The sequence below is a fragment of the Tiliqua scincoides genome, chromosome 11 (genome assembly GCF_035046505.1).
Source record: "Tiliqua scincoides isolate rTilSci1 chromosome 11, rTilSci1.hap2, whole genome shotgun sequence".
Classification (NCBI taxonomy): Eukaryota; Metazoa; Chordata; class Lepidosauria; order Squamata; family Scincidae; genus Tiliqua; species Tiliqua scincoides.
In genome coordinates this window covers 18,860,631-18,876,806 of record NC_089831.1, presented here as the reverse complement: position 1 = coordinate 18,876,806, position 16,176 = coordinate 18,860,631, and positions in this window count along the sequence as shown.

Genomic DNA, 16,176 nt, shown 5'->3' with positions numbered 1-16,176 from the left:
CTGATAGTGTGCCTTGACAATTTTAGTGTCTTGTCAGTGTGCCATGAGTTGAAAAAGATTGAAAATCGCTGCTCTAAACAACCACTTCTCTCCATACAGAAAACTACCATCTGAGGGAGAAGGTTAGGGCGCGCCACCTCTACCTTACATCTAGCAGCTGAAGGACTACGGGCGCAATCCTAACCCCTTATGTCAGTGCTTTCCTTACATAACATAGCACACAGTCCTAACCCCTTATGTTAGTGCTTTCCAGCACTGACATAAGGGCAATGCAGCTCTGAGGTAAGGGAACAATCATTCCCTTACTTTGAGGAGGCCTCCGTGAGTGACACCCAACTGCAGGCTGCAGCACATGTCCCATTGGCACCGCTACACCAGTGCTGGAAAGCACTGACATAAGGGGTGAGGACTGTGCGCTATGTTATGTAAGGCAGATGTATTTAACACTTTCTCCTTAGTCTGTAGCCCCATTGCCCACTGCTATTAATTCTGATAGGGAAGGCCATCCATTCTGAGAGCCCACCAACTCCCATGGGCCAGATTGCATCACCTGTTAGTGCCTCTCTGCAAAAGCCCTGTTGGGTGACAAAGAGATGACCAGATTCCAGACAATTCAGCTGAGGGGCAGAAAAGCAACTGAAGTCACTCCCTTGTCTCTCTCACTTGTCAAGTTTACTGCAGCAGAATAATGTTTTCAGGAGAGATTTGTCATTGTTTGTGGCGGCTTGGAAAGCTCCTAAATATGCTCGATCCAATCGCAGATGTAAATTGCAGAGAAGAAAAAGCAATTTGCAGAGCATTAAAACCCCTGCGCAGGTTTCTTTGGAATGATCAATGCATGTAAACAGCATGGTTATCTAGACAGGCAGAGACTAGGAACGCCTGACTGACGCAGGTCACATATGCTCCAATGGACCCCATTTGCTGGGGACAGATGTGATTTTCTGGTACCTGCCTGTGGTAAATCATAGTCCCTGCTTTTAAGAACTGTGTTAGTGTGATTTGCAAGATCTGCCATTCTTCAGCCTTCACCGCCTGCCCCCCTCCCCAGCTCAAGAAGTGAAATATTTAAGTGGGGCTGATGCATCTCATTGCTAGTAACCCAGTAAGACAACGTACATGGAATAACACTGCCACTGTAGTGCCCAGTTTGTCATTTCACGTGTTGCAGCAGTTCATCCTGAACTATTGAATTCATACTGCATTAAAAAAACATCTGCAAGAGGGATCTGAAGGCCTTAGGAGTGGACCTCAACAGGTGGGAAACCCTGGCCTCTGAGTGGCCCGCTTGGAGGCAGGCTGTGCAGCATGGCCTTTGCCAGTTTGAAGAGACACTTGGCCAACAGTCTGAGGCAAAGAGGCAAAGAAGGAAGGCCCATAGCCAGGGAGACAGACCAGGGACAGACTGCACTTGCTCCCGGTGTGGAAGCGATTGTCACTCCTGAATTGGCCTTTTCAGCCACACTAGACGCTGTTCCAGAACCACCATTCAGAGCGTGATACCAGGGTCTTTCGAGACTGAAGGTTGCCAACACTAGAAAAAAACCAAAACCAAACATAGTCCTGCAGTGCTGCATGGCCACAGATGAAAAAAAAAGGGGTACTCTTGTTTACTTGGGCCCTGAATCCCTGGAGATGTTAGCCAGATCAGGCATAACCAAGGCAAGGATGCTAATCATGGGGTGCATTGGCGACTGCCATGGAGGGCTCACTGCAGAGTCTTGCCCCATGGGCCCTAGAGAGCCAGTACTGGCACCAAATGTAGACAACTCTGGGCTAGATTGATCAGGAGTCTGACACAGCAAAAAGCTTCATGTGTTAGATTTGGGTTGTGTGGCTTTTTTTTTTTTCCATTAGTGCTCTCTGATTTTGATTGGAAAAAATCTATTCTGTGAACTTAAGTTCTAAGAAAAGAAAAATGGAGAGAGAGAGGGGAGAGGATGAGGAAAAGATTAGAAGGGTTAAATGCATCTTTTCTCTGGCTCCATCACAGGCAAAATTTTTGTCTCTCAATCAGTAATAGATTGCAATCAGATGAAAGGTGCCGCTTGCATTAAACAGATCAGATGGTTGTAGGCAGCAGGGGGGGGGGAAGGCGGGGGGGGGGCAGAATGCTCAATCTGGAAAATCTGTGTCCAAGATCAGAAACAACAATAAAAATCAACCACTTCCTTTCACCTTGTAGTTACCTCTCTGAAGAGCACATGCCTCTGTGTTTCCCAGACTCCTTGGGCACACTTCAAAAAGTTTTTGAAACTAGAATTGGAAGTACACTTCACTGTCACACCCAAAAATGGTCTCTGTGAATTCATAAAGAGAGAAAGGCCCTGTTGCAGGACTGCCCACCCTCTGCATGTCTGAATGAGTCACTGATCTGAGCATTTCTCCTGATTTGAACTAATGCAGTTATATCTAAGGTAGCCTCCTTAGAGGGTGAAAAATTCTACTGGCTCTGCATTGGGTGTGACTGATCCAATCACACCTGATGAAGAAGCCTAACAGAACCTTAGTGGAGGCTGATTAAAAAGAGGCAAGCTCAAAGCACTGACTCACACAGAGACACAACATGAGACATCCCTCTCTATACTCTACATGGAAATTACTGAATGAAGCAATTTAGCCAAGTCAAATGGAGGCTGATTAGGAGCAGGTAGACCCAGTCCACCAACATGCAGAGATGTAACAGGCAACCTCCTTGAAGATAAGCAATTCTGCAGCTTCAATGATTCGGTCACACAAGAGAAGCCCAGCAGAGGTTGTTCAAAAGGCAAGCTGCACATTCTGCAGAGACCAGCAGGCAGCCTCAGCTGCAGGTAACATCATTCCAGCTCATAGCAGCCTTTATGGCTGCAATTCTATGCCCACATTCCAGGGAGTAAGCCCTACTTAATACAATGAGACGTGGGGCACAATCCTATGCAGGTCTACTCAGAAGTAAGTCCTACTGAGTTCAATGGGACTTACTCCCAGGAAAGTGTGGCTAGGACTGCTGCCTTGAAGTGAGATCCAATTATTATTAACTTTATTTATATCCCGCCTTTCTCCCCACAGGGACCCAAGGCAGCTTACAACAAACGGTTAAAAACATTAATTAAAAACATAATTTAAACAAAATTGGGCTCATACCAGCCCAGCACTAGCGTGCACTGTTGCAAACATGCTGTAAGGCATGCCTGCGAGAGTCTGCACCAGTCCAGCACCGGAGCATGAGCCGGCACTGAGCTAGCACTGGGTGGAGGAGACAGAGCCACTTCCCGAAGCCCTGGGTGAGTGCCAGGCTGGGGAGAAGTAAGTCGGGAAGGGGGGGGCGTTCTGGGACAGGGGAAGGTGTGGCGGGGGAGGGAGCGGAGCAGGAGGGGGTAGAGATGGCAGTAGGCCCTGTAGCCATAACCCCCTCACAGTCTGGCAGACCCGACATGGGTCTCCTTAAATCTGTGCCCGCTATTTAGGAGATTCACTGGGGCTGCCTGGCCATTACACGGGATAAGGAGCATAAGCTCCCTTACCCTGAGTAGCACCGGCACTGATTTCCAGTCCCATGGGATGCTGCAGGAACCATGTCAGCACTATTGCAGCCCTGGGCACTGGGAAGCATAGGATTGGGCTGTTACTTCTGAGTGGATGTGCATAGGATTTCACTGTAATTAATGTTTTGTGTTTTTTTTTTTTTTTTGGTTTTTTCCAATAGCACTCAGTATATCCTGGTGCAGAGTTTGTGAATGATTGACATAGCGGCAGATGTATGTCTCTAAATACTCCAGCGTAACACTAGCCAGTCTTGCACCCTGCAACACAACACATCCTAGGTCGGTCTCTGAATTCATCTCCCGCCCCGCCCCCCCACACTGCCAATGAAAAAATACACTAATTTCCTCTTGTGTTTTCCCCCTGATTTAATTCTCCACTACATTCAAACACCATCCAATGAAGCATTTAAATTGTATCCAAATACCCTTTAAAAATGTTGAATTATGCAATTAAGAGTAGTGTGCTACAATAATGATGGCAAGGGGGGGGAACTGCCACTTATTCACAAGGCACTATGAACTGAAGCAAGAGCTGTTAGGTTTTTATTCCTTTTTTAAAGAATCTTTATTTTTTTTCCCCTTAATCTAGGCTTTTTCTTTCAAAGTAGACCCTCGAAACCCGTTTGGTTCAATGATTCAGGAGCGTTCAGGGGAAATTGTCCTTCTCCGAGTATTTCTCTTGCAGATCAGTCGGAGTTTCCACCTCACTCAGAGCTGCTTCACACTCTAAATGCCATCAACTGTAAAGCGTAATTGTGCGTCGTTTGTTCTGTGCAGTTTTAATAGCGGCTGTTTTTATGATTTAATGAGCATTTTATGATGTGCTGTTTTGGAGATGATTGTGCAATGCTTTGGAGTAGAATGCTGTAGAAAAGTGTTCTATAAATGCATTTCTAATAATAAAAATAAGACCTCGGGATGTCACAGGCCCAAATCCTAACCAACTTTCCAGGGCTGGAAAGTGCCAATGGGGCATGCACTGCATCCTGCAGTTGGGGGGTACTCATGGAGGCCTCCTTAAGACAAGGGGATATTTGTTCCCTTGCCTGGGGGCTGCATTGCCTTTATCTCAATGCTGGAAAGTTGGTTAGGATTGTGCCCGCATATGCACAAGCGGCACACAATAGGAAAGTTCTTTTTGCAGTGCTTGATCTGTGATGGTGCTTGATACACACACACACGTTAGGTTAGCTCATGCACGCATGCAATTTTCCATCTGGTAACAGTCATCAAGCATGGAATATGTATACTGTGAATCAGCCCTAAGACTTCTGTTTGGTTCTCCTCAGGCACAAATCATTGACCTCTATACTGGAGTATAAATATGAACTTTCACAAGTGGCTTCACACTTGCCTGTCCATCCCTTGATGACCACAGCAACTAGCATGAAATGACAACTAGGATGCGTGAATGAGCCATTACAGATCAAACAGTTGACACATCATATGGTAAGTGAATAGGAAGAGAAAAAAAATGCATGTATAATAGATGTAGAACTGTATATAGATAAAACAGCATATAGATGTAAAACAGCCCATATAGGAATATCGATTCATTCTAGTCTCCCTAGAAGACTCCCTAGAAGACTAATGTCTTTCAACATTTTCTGTTGAAATGTTTTTCAACATTTTCTGTGATTTGACTGTGTCCACTTCCAGATGTTTCCATTGTTAATACAGCAGTCCACACCTGCTGTTACCAAGCTCTTACCAAGCAGTGACTCTAGCGCATTATTTTGAAGTTTAAAATTTGGAACCATCTTGGTGCAATGAGTTCCGCACGGTTAAATGTGCATCACTTTCAGAAGTAATTTCTTTTTAAACTACAAGTAAGTACATAGGAAGCCTGAGATTGGCCTTTGCCATGTGGTTCATTATATCAGTACCGACTATTTGAAAACCATTTTTCAAAACCCTGCACTGAAGTTCATTGCCAAGCAGATGAAAAGCAACTTTTTTCACTCCAAGTTTTGCTTTGAGGCTTTGGCTTGCTTTGAACAGGAGCTCAAAGTGATGCGGCTCAGTCAAGCTTTGATGACTACGTGGGCTGAAAGGAAACAAAAAGTTCCCAGGAGATATGGTGAATTCCATGAACCATCCCATTTCACAAAGCTCTGGCATAATCTTGGCTTTGTCCCATGCCCATGTCCAGGGGCTCACTGTTATGATGGTGCCTGTGGACCCCACAAACATGACATCCAGCAAAGAATACAGCAGCTTTGGACAGAATCCTGAAAATAGCTGCTTTACAACGCAATCCTAACTTGCGCTGGAACAAGGAGGCCGGCTGGCCTGCCCAATGTCCAGCGTGAGTTTGGGACTGAAAGCAGCTCAGCTCAGGGCAAGCGGACTTGCTTCCCCCTTACTCCAGGGAGAGTTGCTGCAGCCCCAATGGGTCTACTCAGATGTGTGTCACCTAAAGAGGTGGTGCAGATCCGAGCAGCCAAGAGCTGCCCCGGGATGCCCAGGAATGGGGTCAGGAACCGGTATAACTGCTGGGTCCTGGCCCTACCCCTGCTCTCTTGCCACCTGCCGCCCTCTCCTTCCCCAGAGCACCACCTCCCTGCCCTCCCCAAGCCTCCCCAAGCCTCCCCAGGCCCCCGTGCCAGCTGAGCTTGGCCGGCATGAACTCACCCTGTTTTAGCACCTTGGAGACCGAATGCAGCCTCCACGGGCTGGTGCATGTACTTGCGCCAGCCCAGCTGACTCCGGAATAGGTGCAAATGTTTTTTATGGCAAGTTTGTGAACCTCCCGGGCCGGCACAAGGAACTTGTGCTGGCTCAGTGGAATCTTAGGATTGCACTCTTAATTTAAAAAGAAATACATGGCTCTAACTCACACTGTGGCAAATAAAAGTCATTCTGTCCAGTACCTGAAATTGTGAATATTACTAATAAAGAAGAAGCCACAAATCTCTAGCACAAATGCTTTTTAGCCTCTCCCTCAAAGTACTTCAAAGCATTGTCCCATCACCTTTCAACTTTTGTTTCTCATTATATATTTGCCTGTAACTTCTGCTCCTCTCTTACCCTCAATCAATGAACTCTTGTTCCCTTCAGTTAGTCTATTCTCTTTCACTGCCCCCTTTTTGATAAGCATATTATCTGCCACTGCGCTAGGGCTCTATCCCCATTTCCCCCCCTTTTTACTCCACCTTTTGCAGAACTTAACTGCAGCTAACCAGACCCGGAGACAAAAGTCCAACAAAACATTTCACACACACCACTAATCAGTACAAGACAATGGAAGTCAGGAGTAGTACCAATTAAAAAAACAGCATCAATTTATTGATTTCCCCTCTCACATATTAAAAGCCCACTGAATAAATATGTTTTTAAAACTTTTTAAAAGCCTAGGACAGGGGTGCCCAAACCCCGGCCCTGGGGCCACTTGTGGCCCTCGAGGACTCCCAATGCAGCCCTCAAGGAGTCCTCAGTCTCCAATGAGCCTCTGGCCCTCCAGAGATTTGTTGGAGCCTGCACTGGCCCAATGCAACTGCTCTCAGTGTGAGGGCAACTGTTTGACCTCTCACGTGAGCTGTGGGATGAGGGCTCCCTCCACTGCTTGCTGTTTCACATCTGTGATGCAGTTGCAGCAGCAAAGGAAAGGCCAGCTTTGCTTTGTGCAAGGCCTTTTATAGGCCTTGAGCTATTGCAAGACCTTCATTCATTCATATAAGTTCATCTTTAATATATTCATTTATGTAAACTTATGTAAATTTATTCAAATTTTAAATGTAAATTAATTATTTTTTCCCCCCGGCCCCCGACACAGTGTCAGAAAGATGATGTGGCCCTCCTGTCAAAAACTTTGGATACCCCTGGCCTAGGAGGAAGGGGACATCACACATGTCCTGTGGCAGGGAGTTCCAGGGCTTAGGGATCACCACAGAAAAAGGTTCTGCCCCATATGTACATTGATGATGACCTGTATGGCCACAGCCCTATCTCCTGACCCATTGTCTCAGTAGGGCCCTATCAGTAGGGCCCTATCAGCACAGGGAAACACATGACACTACAAGTGCCTTAAGACAGAAACTACCCATACAACAAATCTAACTGTACCAAATGAGATTGTTACTAGGCTGCTAGTATAGTAAAGTATCACATATCACTAAGATCAATGAGTAGCTCCTTGAAGCTATCCCCCTCCCTTCTCGTCTGGATAAAGGAACCACTGAAACAAGCAAGACAAATAGAACACTGTGTTACAGAGAGAGATTCCATTTGGAGCCAGAGAGCTACTTCACCTGTTCTCTGTATAATATTTAGGCCCCACCACAGCCACAGTCCCCTTTTTATCTGCCTTCCTGCAGAATTGAGTCAGAAAATAAATCTTTGCCTGTGCAATTTTCTTTCCAAACAATAAGATATTTATTCACACACAATTTTATGCAAGGGGTTGATGGTGGAGAAATGGATGGGGAAGACCATATGAGATCCTGGTGGTTAAACTGGCTTGAATTAAATTGCTCTGTGGTGGATGCTGCACATAAAGAGCATCTCTCTCTCTCTCTGCTAAGAGCAATTTGGCTATGAATTCCAAATTGGAAATTGGACCAAATAAGGTGGTATGCCTACTGGTTGGAGCATGTGAGTTTTGTTCCTACTGTAACAAATAGCATATGCAGAGGTGGAGCCAATACAAATTTATTTTATTTTAAAGGATTAATTCTCCATCTTTCCAAACCTGAAAAATTCTGGCCTAGATGCCTTTGAAAGGGGATTGGACAGATTTATGGAGGGAGAAATCCATCGTGGGTTACAAGCCATGGTGACTACTGTATATGCAACTTCTACATTTTAGAGGTAGCCTATCTCTGCATGTCAGATGCAAGGGACTAGACTAGATGCTGGACTAGATGGGCCCTTGGCCTGATCCAGCAGAACTCTTCTTATGTTCTCATGATTATATCCCAATTCTAAATAGGTGCTGGGATAGAAGCTGGTCTGAGAGTTGCACCTTCCCTGTAAGTCTCTTCCCCTAATCTCAGAGGCATTTCACAATATGCTGTGTGTGTAGAGGGAGGAATTATGTACTATATGGACCATAGGGAGCAATTACTCTATATGGATGTGAGGCCTCCCTGTAGGGGAGAGGGAGGGCCCGCCCGGCCTTTCCGAGGGGGACCCCCTTGTGGAGGCCTCAGACTAGTTCCCCACAAGAAGGGGGGATTGCGTCACCCGGTTCCCCTTCTTTGAGTTGGCAGCATTTGCTAGTCAGGAGAAGGGGCTGCTAGCAGCAGATCCTCCTGCCTGCTCTTCTGACTCCCAACTGCCTTGTCATCCCTGGCCTCCAGGTTTATGTAGGGCGGACCCCTCCCCTTTGGCCCTCCCCTTCCCTCACAGGGATGGTACAAAAAGGGCCTGTCTCTGGGACTGCCCTTCCCTGGGATGACCACAACTCCTCCCCTTCCTCCCCCTGTTTGCTTCCCACCTCCTCTCACCTGGAGCTGCCAGGATTGTTCCTGAGAGGGCTGGGAAGGCCGCTGCCTCTGCTCTGGTCCAGAAGCCTCCTCCCTGGGCAAGTTGGGGACTCATGGGAGGAGGGGAACCCTGACAATGGACTCCAACACAGAGTTCCTGCAGGTAATGCAAGATGTTTCTGTGTGCACTCAGGGCCAAAGCACACCATGTCAAGGGAAAATTATCTCACTAGTGCTTCCAATGCTTTTTTCCTCCCATAACACTATGAATGAATATCACATGGACATATGGACATTTATTTTGCTTTGCTCAAAATTCCTTGGAAGTTTTATCCAAGCCAAACTCACCTAAAATTTACCTTAGGATTTCATTTGAGGCATAGGAGAGAAAGCCTGTCTCCTAAAAGAGCAGCACAAGAAATCTTGTTTCAAAAAATGGCTTTGACCAGATGTTGACAGCTGCTGAAAGGCTCCTTTGGCAAGAGGGTGCAACTGGCAAAGCAGAATGCCCCCATTAGGGGAAAAGCCAGTGCATTATCACTGCTGGATAAAGAACGGTATTAAATGCACCGGTCTGTCTCACTGTGGGGAGGTAGAGCAAGCTAGGATCAATGTGTCCAATGCAGAGAAGAGGAGAAATAGAACAAAACTACTCAGCACTCTGTTCCTGTTTACAATGCCAATTCCCATCTACGTTTAACACATTGCAGCTGTCTCTACTAGTGACCAGTGTTGAGCGGGAGTAAATTGCTTCTCTCTGGTTGTTGTCCGCTGCCTGCATTTCTAATACTCCAGCCCTTTGGGTGAAATCCCATCCACCATCTCCCCCATTAACTTCAGGTTTTTAAAACTAGAAGCTTGGTGAGGCAACTCACAGCCCAATCCTACCCAATTTTCCAGTGCCGGTGCCTCTATGCCAAAGGGGTATTCACTGCATCCTGTGGTGGGGAGGCAATCACAAAGACCTCCTCAAGGTATAGAAACATTTATTCCCTTACCTTGGGGCTGCATTGCGGCCGCACTGGTGCTGGAAAGTTGGATAGGATTGGGCTCTCACACATTGCACTTTTCATTTTAAAAAAAAAAGTGTACACCTGAAAGGCCTCTCAACACAGTGCAGTTGCAGGTAGATAGGAAAATTACCTGTCTGATCAGAACTCTTTGCACTTCATTTGGAATTCTTCAGGATATAGCTCAAGACAAAGCATTCACACACATCTCAAAATGTTGCTTCAGGCAAAATGCACTGGAAATTCTATGCTTGAGTATTATAAACTTTACTCATTATTTGGAAAGTTTTATGCTCCCCATCCCTGACGCCCAATGGGCTATCTTGTGTCAGTCAAAGGCAGATGATTAAACTCAGCCAAGTTCCCTGCAATGACCACCTGAGATCTGGCATAGTGTGACTGACGGGGACCAGTAAAGTCCAGTTTCAAATTCCTTATCAACCATACTTGGTGACACTTGGGTCAGTTCCCTATCTCTCAGTCTCAAAGGATTGGTGGCAGAGAAGGTGTTCCAGGTTCAACAGCATATGCTACTCTGAACTGCTTGGAGGAACTATGTGGCTCAAGTCTCGTATGGATAAATGTCTCTAGGTTCCAGGCAGGGATGAGCAGATCCCACCCCTGTAATTTATTATCTGGTGCTGATACAAAATTTCCCTCTTCCTTTTGCTACCCAATTCACAAACACTGAAATTTATTTTTGGGGGGAGGGGGGAGAACAGGACAAGGACATTGACTCCTTTGGAAAAAAAAGTCACTCCCAAGATGCTAATGTTTTCCCATAGAAACTCATCAGAATGTTGTTAGGCCACAATGTAGCATTGCTCTAAATCAGTGGTTCCCAAACTTTTTGACTAGTGGCTTCCCTGACCAACTAGGCAACTGGCCGCAGCTCCCCTTTGGGGCTACACTCCTATACATCAGTGGTTGTCACACATTTTGCAACAGGACCCACTTTTTAGAATGAGAATCTGTCAGGACCCACCAGAAGTGATGTCATGACCGGAAGTGACATCATCAAGCAGGAATTTTTTTTTTTTTTTTTTGCAATCTTAGGCTGCAATCCTACCCACACCCAAGAGTAAGTCCCATTGACTATCATTGTTAAAAGAACATACATAGTAGATTGTTAAAAGTACAAGTCTGTAACATTTCTCCAAATGCAGTCACATACTGTGGTAGCATCAAGTCTAATATATTAAAAATAAAATATTGAAATGAATGGGGACCCACCTGAAATTGGCTCATGACCCACCTAGTGGGTCCCAACCCACAGTTTGAGAAACACTGCTATACATTGTATATGGTAGCAGGTTTTTCATGAGGATTCTGTGGCTGCCTTAGCTGGTTTTCCTGGCTCCCCAGGGAGGCACTGTTCCCAGTTTCGGAACTACTGCACTAGATTATTTGAGGGGGGTGGGAATGACTGCTGGGAGGACCATCGTTTTGAAATAAGAAGCAGTGACAAAAGAGGTAAGGGTGGGGAGGAGGGAGGCTGGTTTCAGTTCTCTCTTGCTCCACCCATGCAAATTTCAAGCCAAATTTTTTCAAGTGACTTTTGTCTCAGCCACAACACATACTAATCTCCCTTGAAACCCATGAAGGAACCCTCAAACTGCCTGAGAATTAGCGATCAGCAAGCTCCCCTAGGTTCACATTGGAAAGACACAGAGAGGAATCAAGTTATTTCCCCACAAAAATTGAAAATAACTCAGTTCTGAATCTGAGTCAATTTGAGGCTTGAAAGAAGCTCATTTTCATGAGTGATCACTGGGAAAGGAGAGGAGGGAGGAAAATCAGTGTTTTTCACCCACCTTTCCATGGGGTATCCCTTCAAAAGAGCATTGGAAATTGCCAGCAGACAAAATTTCCAGTAGCTGCTCCCAATATCATTTTCAAGGAGCTACACCCCCCTCTAAATGTAAGAGAGGTACAGGAAAGATCACCCCCTTTGGATAAGAGGGTCCTCCCATGGGGGTTTCCTCCTCCTCCAGTTTTTCACGGAAGTCCTTCAGAAATCCCTCATTCAGCCTCTATTTAATGTAATGGAGCTATGGATTTTCATTATATTAAATGACAAGTAGGAGACAGTTCTTTTTCACTTGGCTATTAATTTGAGCTGAAAAGAATTTGGGGAGCTCCTAAAATTTGACTCTCATTGGAGACAAAACTACCAAGATCCTGAAATTCATTTGCAAGCTTGGCTCGGGTGAATTTTCTCGGCATCTTTACTCAGAAATTGTGCTGACGTTGAAATTCTATTGCTCAAACGACTTGCAAGGCTCAATCAGGTTGTCCAGGGGAAAAAAAAGAACATACAGCACACTAAAATGGGTCCCAAAGAAGCAGATTTTTCTTCAGTGCCTGCTGTTCATTAGCAGAGAAGACACTTAACAGAACAGAAGCAGCAAATTAGCCTTCCATCATCACCTCCTTTTCCCTGCATTTCAGTTTTAAAAGTGTGAGGAAGACCTAGCAGCTCCTTCTGTGCAGGTAGCCCTGGGGGACTCTTTCTTTCCTCCTGTTTATTCCCCAGCCATTGGGCTCTCTCAGATCGAGTTAGGAAGCTATGTTGGTGAAGACACTTCTGTGCAGCCAGCACAAAGTTCACAGAGGAAATTGATATTCGCTGCAAATTATTTTGGATGATTTACTGGAATGAATTAACTCCCAGGAACGTGGAGGGAATTTGAACAACCACCTTTTTTTTTATTTGGTCACATTCCTCTGTGTACACAGCTTGACTTTTCTGTGGGTAGGTGTTGCATGCAATGACAGTAGCTACTTGTGGAAGGGAAAATCATTGACCTGTGCCTCAGTGTCCCTTTTAATACCAATCATTATAGCATTCCTATAAACAATGGTAAGAAGCTGTTAACATCTGCCTAATGCCTAATGATCCTTAGGCGAATGCTTCCATGAAAATGCATGTAATTATGATGAAATATGTGAAATTTGCTCTGCTGACTTCATAAAGCAGACCCTACCAGGGGGATTGATTTCAATCTTTTCAATGCTAGCACTCAGAGATAGGGAAGAGTCAAACAGATCCATTCTGAACAGGCATGGTGGTAACAAGCAAGGCCACTGATCAACACAAGGTAAAGGCTCAACCAGAGATAGATCCTGGGAAGCCAGTCAGGACCTTAAACAGCTCCAAGGGGAACACAAAGGAAAGGAGCTGAATGTTAAGAAAGAAAAGATCCGCTATTTTGGGAAATTGATACTGCCCCTTTCCTCTGAGAAGCCTTTGGTCTTAAAAAGTTGTCACTCAACTTTTTGAGCTCTGAACATACTAGTGCGTGTGGGTGGGTGTGGGTGTTAGTTCCCAAGCAGGGCCCTCAAAAGAGCCCCTGGAATCTGAGGAGGGCAGCAGCGCAACGTTCTTGGCCACAGTAGGAATGTTGGGTGCTGGCCCCCTTGTACAGCAGCTCTGGGAGACAGGGGCCTTCTTCAAAGGAATTCCCCGTCCCCAATCTGTCTTCTCTCCTAGGTCCTCCACTTCAGATTGAGAGGTTCTGGTCTGTGAGTCATGATGGTTGCAAAATTTGTCCTGCTTCGGCTATGAAATGGACATCAGAGGCTAGGTAATGCTCACTTTTTCTTTCAGATGAGTATGAAATGCCCTTGAATTCTTCTCTGGCTCAGATTAAATCTTTCCATTAATTCCAGTGGAGATATCAATGACCTCATTGCATTCAATATGGCAACAGGATGAAACTCTGGAAAAACTTTGCTGAGGATTAACATGAAAAATTGTTTGGGTTCCAAGGCCACATTCACCAAATTCAAATCATAACCCGATGTTTCACCCTAAGCCTCAAAGACTCAGGCTGCAATCCTAACCATACTTTCCTGAGAGTAAGCCCCATTGAACAAAATAGAACTTACTTCTAAGCAGACCTGGTTAGGATTGTGCCCTCAATTTCTTTATTTCCTCATCTAAATGGATAGTAGAATTTCAAAAAAGGGGAAAGTGGCCCAGTCTAAAGAAAATACAAAATTGTACTAGCTAGAAAGAATTTACATGGGGTGGAATTTAGCCCGGATAACACAGCTGTCAACATTTCTTCCTAACACCTCCTCTGATGCACAACGTATCTAGCCAACATCCCTCTCTGGTGGATTGTAAGTTCAGTGGGTACTCTGAAGAGAAAATACATCAGAAGCACTCAGCGGCCTCATCCACCCAGCCTGCTTCAGTGAGGGCTCTTGAGAAGAAGAAAAAAAGTGAGAGCAAGGAAGTCTCCTGCAACCCATATTGCAGGGACACCTCCATATTTCTATAAACATCTCCCACTTCAAAAGAGTTCAAAAGTAGAAAAGAAATGAAATAGCCCTGCCTCATTGACCAAAATCCAAGAAAGTAACAATCAGCAAGACAGGGACCTTGCTGCTTTTTTTTTTTCCTTGAGAATCTGAAGAAGAGAAAGATGGGGCTGTTAGAGACCAGTGGCAAAGACAAGGCACAGAGAAGGGATGATGGTGAGAGGTATCCTAGGAGTCCAACAGTTTCTCTCAAAAGTTCTCACCTACCACTTATGGTACTTCACTTGAATTTTTGCAAGCAAAATTAGGTGCGCATAGCCCACCTTAAAACAGGCCTACTCACACTCTGTACCCTCCATCTGCTACTCTGCTCCCCTCCCCTGGAGGGGGACAGCCTGAGGAAGAGAGACGGACTATGAAAAGTGGAGACTTCCAACAAAGACTTGGAAAGTCCTAGGCCAGGGGGAATCGAACATAAGGCCTGCAGAAGCACTTTATCTGGCCTTGAAGCTCTCCCAGCACCAACACCAGCTGCTCTCAGCTGCTGAGCTGTGCTGAGGTGTCCTGCATGATATTTGGACTCTCCCATATCTTGAAAATAAGATCCAGATTTGCATATTTTCTGGCATTTGCAGCTGATGAGGTCCTAAGTGAGAAAAAAAAAGTGTTGGTTTATGGTAACTCCCTGCTTAATGAGATCACTCTTGGCTTAATAACATAACTTCATGCTTAACAATATCACTTCCTGCCCTCAGCAGGCATCATGAATGTTATTCAGCCTGTTGTATGAAACAAGTGACACCTCTTTTCTAGGGATTTCCATAGTCAGAGCATAATTTCCTGCTGGGAAACAATGGAACTTGTCATCCAGCCCATGATTTCCCAGTAGGAAAAGAAAATACTGCTGTGAGGGGCACACACCCTCCACACCAAAGAGGATTCTCAAGGCAAAAAGAGTTGTTAGGATCAGGATTCACTCCTGGATCTGCACAGCAGAACCCCAGAATTGAACTCATGATGCAAGCAGACTGTTTCAAGCCGGAGCACTGCGCTTATCTCACAAACCACTCTTTTCTGGGACTCTAACCTGTCTTGCAAGATTGGAAATTGAGCACAAAGCCTCTATGCCACTTTTCAGATGGTTCACAGCACGCTTGGTGCTACAGGTTACCAAAGCAAATCAAACCTACTGTACAACACAGCAAATATCCCCTATGGCCCTGTGAGTGCTGAGACCCAGTCGCTTTACACGTTGCACATTAGTGTTGTGACGAGAGATGAAAAGCTACACGGAATCTGACAGTAGACATAATATGCCCTGTGGGAGATAAGGAGGAAAAATTCTCAGCAACCAGGAACCTTTGTCCCGCAGCGCAAAAGCAGACACAGCAGGGATAGAAGCCTAACAAACGCTAGCATGAGGACGATAGAAAGCATGACTCGCATGCTTTTCAGAGCATTACGGCAACAGTGACATTTATAAGCACATGTAGAGTTAGACATCCAATTGTACAGGCCAGAAGAAGTCATTATGTCTTCCTCATTTGTACAATGGCAATGCTAGAATGCATCATTTGCAAGTGTATTCCTATGGTTCCTTTTCTTCCACTTTCTGAAATGCAATCAAAACAGTGCACAATTATCAAACAATGCAAAGTTACTGTCCGGGTTCCCCTCCTCCCCCGAGTTCCCAGCTTACCCAGGGAGGAGGCTTCTGGACCAGAGCAGAGGCAGCAGCCTTCCCAGCCCTCTCAGGAACAACCCTGGCAACTCCAGGTGAGAGGAGGTGGGAGGGAAACAGAGAGAGGAAGGGGAGGAGTTGTGGTAAGCCCAGGGAAGGGCGGTCCCAGAGACACGCCCTTTTCGTACCATCCCTGTGAGGGAAGGGGAGGGGCCAAAGGGGAGGGGTCTGCCCTACATAAACCTGGAGGCCAGGGATGACAA